The sequence below is a fragment of the Rhinolophus hipposideros genome, assembly GCF_964194185.1.
Source record: "Rhinolophus hipposideros genome assembly, chromosome: X".
Taxonomy (NCBI): domain Eukaryota; kingdom Metazoa; phylum Chordata; class Mammalia; order Chiroptera; family Rhinolophidae; genus Rhinolophus; species Rhinolophus hipposideros.
The window spans coordinates 58,519,535-58,529,866 of record NC_138046.1 but is presented as its reverse complement, the minus strand read 5'-3'; the positions used below and the strand labels follow the sequence as shown (position 1 = coordinate 58,529,866).

The window sequence follows — 10,332 nt, the reverse complement described above, 5'->3', positions numbered from 1 at the left end:
AAGACAATTAACAAACAAGATCTATCAGATGTATGTAGAATGCTGCACCCAAGAACACTAAAATAGACATTTTTTTCCATTGCCCACAGAACATTCACAAAGGTAGTCCATATCGTGGACTATAGAAAAGAAATTCAGCAAATTTAAAATAATTGAAATCATACAGTGTGTTCTATAACCAAAGTGAAATCAAATTAAGACAATAATAAGCAAATCTGCAAAGATTTGTAAAGTTAAAAACAGACTTTTAATTAATCTGTTGACCAAAGAGGAAGTTTCAATGAAATAAAAAGAATACATAGAAATGAATAACAATAAAAATCTAATATATCAACATATGTGAGATGCCTCTAAAACAGTTCTAACAGGGAAATTTATACTACTAAATTCTTACATTAGAAAAGAGGAATATATCCAATACATAATCTGTGATCTTATATTGAGAAACAACAACAAAAAATAGCAAAATAAACCCAAAGCAAACAAAAGTAAGGAAATAATAAAGAATGGAAATCAATAAAATTAAAACAGGAAAATAATAGGAAAAGATAAAGAAAACAAATAACTGCGTCTTCAAAAAAAATCAATAGATGTGATTAACTTCTAGCAAGACTAAAAAAAACACAAAAGAGAGAGAGAAAAGACATAAATTAACAATGCAAAGAATGAGACAGGGGAAATACCATTGAAGATCCTGCAGCCATTAAAAAGATAATCAAGTAATACTACAAACAATTTTATACTCATAAATTCAACAACTTAGAAGAAATGAACCAATTGCTTGAGAAGTACAAAGTACCAAAACTCAAGCAAAATAAAATAGACAGAAGAGATCGGGTGTATTCAAGGTGGTGGTATGACTATAGACAAGGAAAGATCAAAAGGTACATAGAGACAAATGAGAATGACAATACACCATATTAGAACTTTGGAGGCAGCAAAAGCAGTAATCAGAGGGGTTATATCGTTACAGGCCTACCTCAAAAACAAGTAAAATCCTAAATAAACAACCTAAAATTACATCTAAAAGAACTTGGTAAAGAACAAATGAAACCCAAAGTCAGCAGAAGGAACGAAATAATACAAATTAGAGTAAAATTTAATGAAACAGGGAACAAAAAGACAATAGAAAAAAATAATGCAACAAAAAGCTGGTTCTTTGAAAAGATTAGTAAAATTGCACAAACCTCTGCCTAGCCTCACTAAGGAAAAAATGGAAAAGACTCAAACAAAATAAGAAATGAAAGAGAAGTTATGACACATGCCATAGAAATACAAAGGATCACACAAGAATACTATTAAAGACTATATGCCACCAAATTCAATAACTTAGAAGAAATGGACAAATTCTTAGAAATATACATGTATAACCTTCTTAGACTGAGTCACTAAAAACTGGATAACCTAAATAGACTGACAACAGTAAGGAAATTGACACAATCTTTCAAAATTTCCCAAAGAGTAAAACTTCAGGACCCAATGGCTTTAATAGTGAATTCTACCAAACGTTCAAGGAAGATTTAATATTTATCATTCTCAAATTCTTTCAAAAAATTGAAGAAGAGGCAACACTTCCTAATTCAGTTTATGAGGCAAACATGACCCTGATACCAAATCCTGACAAGGATAACACAAAAATAAAGAAAACTACAGACGAATATCTCTGATGAATACTAATACAAAAATCTTAAACAAAATACTAGCAAGTTGAATACAACATTAAAAAGATAACACATCATGATTAAGGGAGGTTCATCCAAGGGTGCAAGGATGAGTCAACATATGCAATTCAATAATGTAATAAACAACATTAGCAAAATAAATTAAAAAATTATATTGTATGATCATATCAATAGATGCAGAACAAGGATTTGACAAGATACGACATCTATTTAATCAATAAAACACTTAATAAAATGGGTATAGAAGGGAAAGTACCTCAACGTAATAAAGACCATGTATGACAAACCCTTAGCTAATATCATAATGATGACAAACAGAAAGCTTTTCCTCTAAAATCATGAACAAGACAAAGATGCCCACTCTCATCACAATTATTCAATGTAGTACTGGAAGACACAGCCAAAGCAATCAGGCAAGAGAAAGAAATAAAAGGCATTCAAATTTGGAATGAAGAAGTCAAATTGTCACTTTTTGCAGAGGACAATTCCTTATATAGAAAAATCCTAAAGACTTCACCAAAAAAAAAAAAAATATTACACACAATAAACAAATATAATAAAGTGGCAGGATACAAAATCAATATACACAAGCCCATTGCATACCTATATGTATTTATTACCTGAAATAATAAAATTTCAGAAAAAGAAATGAGAAAAAAAACACAATTCCTTTTGCAATTGCAACTGAAAGAATAAAATAACTATAAATAAACTTAATAATTTGAAGGAAGTATACACTGAAAACTATAAGACACTATTAAAAAAATTGAAGAAGACGCAAAGAAATGAGAAGATATTCCACGTTCATGGATTGGAAGAATATACATAGTTAAGGGGAGAGGGGTAGAAGAAGAGGGTAAAGGGGGTCAAATATATGGTGATAGAAGGAGAACTGACTCTGGGTGGTGAACACACAATGCAATATATAGATGTTGTATTAAAGAAATGTGTACTTGAAACCTATATAATTTTACTAACCAATGTCACCTCAATAAATTTAATAAATAAAAAAACTAAATAAGAAATATATAGGGGCAGCCAGGTGGCTCAGTTGATTAGAGCATGAGCTCTCAACAACAAGGTTGCCGATTCGATTTCCATGTGGGATGGTAAGCTGCATCCCCTGCAACTAAAGATTGAAACCAGCAACTGGATTTGGAGCTGAGCTGCACCTTCCACAACTAGATTGAAGGACGGCGACTTGTAGTGGGTGGGCCCTGGAGAAACACACTGTTCTCGAATAAAATTAAAATAAAAAAAGAAATATATAATGTCCATATTACCTAAAGCAATATACAGATTTAATGCAATCCCCATTGAAATCCAAATGACAGTTTTTAAAAAATAGAACAAAATATAATTAGATTTATATGGAATCACAAAAGACCAAAAATAGTCAAAGCAATCCCCCCAAAAAAGGACAAGGCTGAAGATATCACACCCCCTGATTTCAAATTATACTACAAAGCAACAATAATCAAAACAGCATGGTATTAGCAGAAAAACAGACACACAGAACAATAAATCGGAATTGAGACCCCAGAAAAAAACCCACATATATATGGGCAAATAATTTTAGACAAAGGAACCAAAAACATACAATGGAGAAAAGAAAGCCTCTTCAATAAATGGTACTGGAAGAATTGGAAAGCCGCATGTAAAAGAATGAACTAGAATGTTATCTATCACCATATACCAAAATTAACTCAAAATGGATCAAATACCTAAACATAAGATCTGAAACAATAAATTGCATAGAAGAAAGCAGACGTACTGAACTTATGAACCTTAGGTTTAGATAGAACTTTATGAATTTGACCTCAAATGCAAGGAAAGTAAAAGCAAAAACAAATTAATGGGACTGTGTCACATTAAAAAGCTTTTGCACAGCAAAAGAAACCTTCAACAAAACAAAGAGGCAATCAAACAAATGGGAGAAGATATCTGCAAACAGCACCTCCAATAGAGGCTAACGTCCAAAATATCAAAAAAACTCATACAATTCAATAAGAAAACAAACAATCTAATTTAAAAATGGGCAGAGGTCCTGAACAAACACTTCTCTCAAGAAGATATACAAACAGCCAATAGATAAATGAAAAGATGCTCAACTTCACTAGCTTTTAAGGAAATGCAAATCAAAACCACAATGAGATACCACCTCACACCTGATAGGATGGCTATTGTCAACAAGAAAACTAATAACAAGTGTTGGAGAGGTTGTGGAGAAAAAGGAACCCTTATACGCTGCTGGTAGGAATGTAAGTTGGCACAGCCATTATAGAAAACAGTATGGAGGTTCCTCCAAAAATTGAGAATAGAATTATCATATGACCCAACAACCCCTCTTTTAGGTATGTATCCCCAAAATCTGAAAAGCTTTATTCATAAAGATATATGTACCCTTATAGACCTTGGGTTCAAAGAGCATTTCATGAATTTGACTCCAAAGGCAATGGAAGTAAAAGCTAAAATAAACGAATGGGACTATATGAAACTTAAAAGCTGCTGCACAGCAAAAGAAATCATTGACAGAATAAAGAGGCAACCAACTGAATGGGAGAAGAGTTTTGCAAACAGTACCTCCGATAAGGGACTAATATCCAAAATATACAAGGAACTCATCAAACTCAACAACAAAAAAAAAAACAACCCAATTGAAAAATGGACAGAAGACCTGAAGAGACATTTCTCCAAAGAGGACTTACAAATGGCAAATAGACATATGAAAAAATGCTCAACATCACTAATCATCAGAGAAATGCAAATAAAAACCACAATGATATATCACCTCACCCCAGTCAGAATGGCTATCATCAACAGGACAAATAGTAACAAGCTTTGGAGAGGCTGTGGAGAAAAAGGAACACTCATACACTGTTGGTGGGAATGTGGACTGGTGCAGCCGCTATGGAAGGCAGTGTGGAGGTTCCTCAAAAAATTACGAATAGGATTACCATATGACCCAGCAATCCCTCTTCTAAGTATGTACCCAAAAAATCTGAAAACATTTATCCATAAAGACACGTGTGCTCCAATGTTCATTGCAGCTTTATTTACAGTGGCCAAGACATGGAATCAACCAAAATATCCTTCGATAGATGAATTGATAAAGAAGTTGTGGTATATGTACACAATGGAATACTATTCGGCGGTAAGAAAAGATGAAATAGGACCATTTGTGACAACATGGATGGATCTTGAGATTATAATGCTAAGCAAAACAAGTCAGACAGAAAAAGCAGAGAACCCTATGATTTCACTGATATGTGGTATATAAACCAAAAACAACAAAAGAACAAGACAAACAAATGAGAAACAAAAACTCATAGACACAGACAATAGTTTAGTGGTTACCAGAGGGTAAGGAGGGTGGGGGGTTGGAGATGAGGGTAAGGGGATCAAATATATGGTGATGGAAGGAGAACTGACTCTGGGTGGTGAACACACAATGGGATTTATAGATGATGTAATACAGAATTGTACACTTGAAATCTATGTAATTTTACTAACAATTGTCACCCCAATAAATTTTAAAAAACGGTATGTGTACCCTTTTGCTCATTTCACCATTATTCACAATGGCCAAGACATGGAAACAACCAAAATGTATTTTGACAGATGATTGGATAAAAGATATGTGGTACATATATACAAGGGAATATTACTCAGTAAAGATGAAATACAGCCATTTGTGACAACATGGATGGAACTTGATAATATCATGCTAAGTGAAATAAGTCAGACAGATAATGCTGACAGACATATGATTTCACTCATACGTGGGATATAAAACTGAAAGCAACAAACGAATAAGACAAACAAACAAATCATAGATACAGACAACAGTTTAGTGGTTACCGGAGGGTAAGGCGGGGGGGTCGTAGTAGAAGAGGGTAAAGGGAATCAAATAGTTGGTGATGGAAGGAGAACTGATTCTGGGTTGTGAACACACAATGCAATATACAGATAATGTGTTATAGAATGGTACACTTGGAACCCATATAATTTTATTAACAAATGTAACACCAATAAATTTAACAAAATTTAAATGTGAAATAGATAATCTGAATAGTCCTATAACCATTACATAAATTGAATTTATAATTGTATGTTTCCCCCAACAAAATCCCTGAGCATAGATGGTTTCACTGGAGAATTCTACAAAACATTTAGAGAAAAAATTAACTGTAATTTTATACATTTCATAAAATAAAAGCTGAAGAAACACTTTCTAATTGGTTTTATGAGGTTATTATTATATGGATAGCAAAACTAAATAAAGACAGTACTAAAAAAGGAAACCTTTAGAAAAATATTCCTCCTCAACAGTAATACAAAAATATTCAATGAAATATTAGCAAATTAAATCCACCAATGTTCAAAAAGAACTATACAGAGTTATCCACCATGACCAAGTGGGATTTATTCCAGGTATGCAAGTCTGATTCAACATTCAAAAATTAATTAATCCTCCCTATCAACAATCTGAAAAAGGAAAGCCATGTGATCTAACCAATTGATATAGATATTTCATCAAAAAGGAAATACAGATCGCAATATAAGAAAAACATTTGTTAAACCTAACATGAACTCATGATAAAATCTTTCAGCAAACTCTGAATAGATGGTGTTTTCTCAATTGATAAATATTATTCAAAAAAAACCTAAAAAATGAAAAACGCCCCAAAACAAAAAACCTATAACTAAGACAATTAATAGTGAAAGACTGAATGCTTTCCCCTAAGATTAGAAACAAATTAAATACTATGTCTTCTTTTACTACTACTATTCAATATAGTATTGGAAATCTAGCCACTGCAGTAAGGCATGTGGCTTATTGCCCAGGAAACAATAGGCATACAGGTTGGAAAGGAAGATAAAACTGTCCTATTTACAGATAATATGATTTTAATACCCCCACCCAAACAAAACAAAACAAACAAACAAGGAATGTGCTAAAACTTCCTAGAATTAATAAGTATTTTCAGCATGGTTGTAGGATCAATACACACACATATTAAAAAAGTGTAATTTGTATTTCTGTATACCAATGAAATTGTGAAAACCAAGACCAAAACACAGTACTATTTACAATCACTGCAAAGATAAATGAAATCATTAGGTGTAAAATTGCCAAAACATGTACAGAATCTTTGTACTGAAAATTATAAAATGCTGATGAAGTAAATTAAAATAGATTAAATAAATACACATACCATGTTTGCAATTAATTTGGATGACTAAATATAGTAGTAGAGATATCAATCGTTCCCAAATTGATATAGAATTAATGCAACTTTTAGCAAAATGCTAGCAAGGTTTTTTTTGTAGATAGGGACAAACTTATTTACAATTTTTATGAAAAGAATATAATGTAGAATTGATATGTGAAGAAAATATAATGGGAGAAATTATTCCATCTGATATTAAGGCTTACTACATAGTTACTGTAGTCAAGACAGTGTGCCATTTGTGTAGTGATAGACCCATATATCAAAGAAACAGAATAGAGAACCTAGAAATTGACCCACATAAATATGCTCAATGGATTTTTGACAAAGGTGCAAAAGCAATTCAATGGAGAAAAATAACCTTTTCAACAAATAGTGCTTGAGCAATCAATTAAAATCCATAGGCAAAAAATTAACCCTGACCTAAATCTCACACCTAACTTAAAAATTTCTCAAATGAATAACACATATAAATGTAAGCTATGAAACTATAAAACTTATAGAAACAAAACTTTGGAAACAATCTTTGGCTATAAGGTTGGGGAAAGAGTTCTTAGACATGACACCAAAAACATGATCCATAGAAGGGAAAATTAACATATTGGACCATCAAAATTAACGACTTTCACTCTGAAATACCTGTGAAGAGGGTAAAAATACAAGCTACAAACTGGGAGAAAATATATGCATACTACATATGCAGCTGAGGACTAGCATCTAGAATATATGTGTATATATAATCACTCAAAACTCAACAGTAGAAAAAGAAATCTAATTAGAAAATGGGCAAAAAACACAAACATATTTTACCAAAGAGGATGGACAGATGGCAAATGAACACATAAAAGCATGTTAAACATCATTACCTGTATTAGTTAGGGTTCTACAGAGAAACAGAACCAATACAATGTGTGTATGTATATATGTATATAATATGTGTGTATATGTATATAATATGTATGTATGTATATAGATATATATGTATATATGAAGAGTGAGATACAGAGACAGAGAAGAGAGACAGAGAGAGAGAGAGAGAGAGAGAGAGAGAGAGAGAGAGAGAGTTAAGTTAAATAATTGGCTTACCCTATTACAAAGGCTGCCAAGTCCAAAATCGGCACCGTGTGCCAAGAGGCGGGAGACTCAGGAAAAGGCCAATGTTTCAGATGCAGTTTGAAATCTGTCTGCTGGAAGAATTCCTTTTTTCTCTGGGGAAGTCAGTCTTTGTTTTATTAAGACCTTCAACTGATTGGATGAGGCTCACCCACATTATGGAGAGAAATCTGCTTTTGTCAAAGTACACTGATTTAAATGTTAATCTCATCAATAAAGAAAAATTAATCCTCATACAGATATCCAGAATAATGTCTGACCAAATATCTGGGCTCCATGGTCCAGCCAAGTTGACACTTAAAATTAACCATCTTATTACCTACAAGGGAAATGAAAATTTCTACCACAATTTGATATCAATACATATCTATCAGAATGGGCAAAATAAAAAATAATGGCAGCACCAAGTGATGGTCAGGATTCAGAGAAACTGGACCACTCATATTGTTGATAGTAAAGTAAAATGATATAGCCACTCTACAACACACTTTACCATTTTCTTATAATGCTAAATATGCAATTACTATTTGATCCAGAAATGGCACACTTGGACATTCATCCTAGATAAAATAAAATTTTGTTCACCCAAAAATCTGTACCCAAATGTTAGAGAAGCTTTATCCATAGTAAGAAAAAAAAAAACTGCAAACTACATCAGAAGTCCTTGAACAAGTGAATATTTTAAACAAATATGTTGTATAGACATGGAATACTAGTCAGCAGTAAAAAAGTAATGAACTATTGATACACATAGCAACTTGGTTGAATTTCCAGGGATATTCTGAATGAAAAAATCCAATTCAACAAGATTATACACTGTATGATTCCATTTGTATAACATTTTCGAAAAGACAGTGCTTTAGAAATGAAGAATAGATTAGTGGTTGCCAGTGATTAGAGAAGGAGGTGCATGTAATTATAGAAAGGCAACATGAGGGATGCTTGTAATGATGGAACTCTTCTGGAACTTAACCTTAGTGGAAATACACTTATTTACATGTTATACAATATTATTGCACTAAACACTTACCCCACTCCATACATACAGACACATACAGAGTACAAGCAAAAGTGGGGAAATCTGAATAGGATTGGTGGATTGTATCAGTGTCAATATCCTGGTTATGTCGTTGTACTATTAATATAATTTTCTAAGTTGTTGCCATTGAGCAAACCTGGGTAAAATGTACACAAGATCTGTCTGTATTATTTCTTTCAAAATTTAAAAATCACAGAAGGATATTTTCAGATACTCAGGGCTTAGAAAAATTACCACAAATGGATGTATTGCATGGTATGTGAATTATATTTCTTTTTTTTTCAATACATGTCTTTTATTGCGCCTTCAAAATACCACAAAGTTCAGATTCGCTTGGTGTCTTGACGTCTTGGTGCTTCTGTAGCTGGACAACTTACACCTTATTCATCAGTCTGCTGAACTGTTCCTTTTTCAGAAACATAGATGCCATCCAAAATTTTTCTGATGTCCTTGTTTTTAACTGTTGTGGCTTGTTGAATCAAAGCCGCTGAAGTTGATACAAGTTCAATGTCATTTCCTTCAAGAATTAACTCATCTTTCTGGGCTTGAGATACTGAACAAGCAACACCTGACCTCATCCAAACCCTGCGGATGTATTTTTCACCCAAGAAATTTCGGATTTCAACAGGAGAACCATTCTCCTGAATAACGATGTTGATGGGAAATGAGCATACACAGACCTCATCTTGTAACGGAAGCCCAGTGTAACACCCTTGATCATGTTCTGTACGTGACTACAGATAGTGCGAACAGTAGCCAGTTCCTTTCCATCTCCCCACCATTTGTCAACCCAAAGCCTCTTCTTCTTTCCAGGAAGACTGAGTTCTACATTGATGTGATTGAAGTCCCTCCGCAGGGTGCCTCTGGGGCCCTTCACAATAACTGGGCGTCCCTTCAGAGTGATGTCCACATTTTCTGGAATGTCCACAGACTGATTGCTGAGAATGGTCTTCATCCTCGCAGTAGATTCAGCAAAGAGCTGTGAATTATATTTCAATAAGCTGTTAAAAAAGGAAACAATATGAAAAAAAAATAAAATTACTCCAACTCTCATTAAAACTGTCCTGGATATTATAAATTAAAATGACCGTTTAAAGAAAGGGAAAATCATGGTAGTAAGCTTTACATTCTATTATACTAAACATTCAAGTGTGTCTTAAATCAGATTGAAAATTGCGTTAAACAAAGCAAATGCCAACAATAGTTCTTGATTGAACATGTTAAAAATAAACAATGTAAATTTAATAATAATTATATTGTACAA

The 10,332-nt window shown here is 33.0% G+C and overlaps 1 pseudogene across 1 annotated transcript; it reads right to left on the bottom strand.

Moving 5' to 3' along the window:
* Positions 1-9,448: 9,448 nt before the first annotated feature.
* On the bottom strand, positions 9,449-10,041 carry LOC308494201 (large ribosomal subunit protein uL6-like; annotated as a pseudogene). Its single transcript has one exon. The product of its transcript is annotated as a large ribosomal subunit protein uL6-like (transcript).
* Between the last annotated feature and the right edge of the window lie 291 nt (positions 10,042-10,332).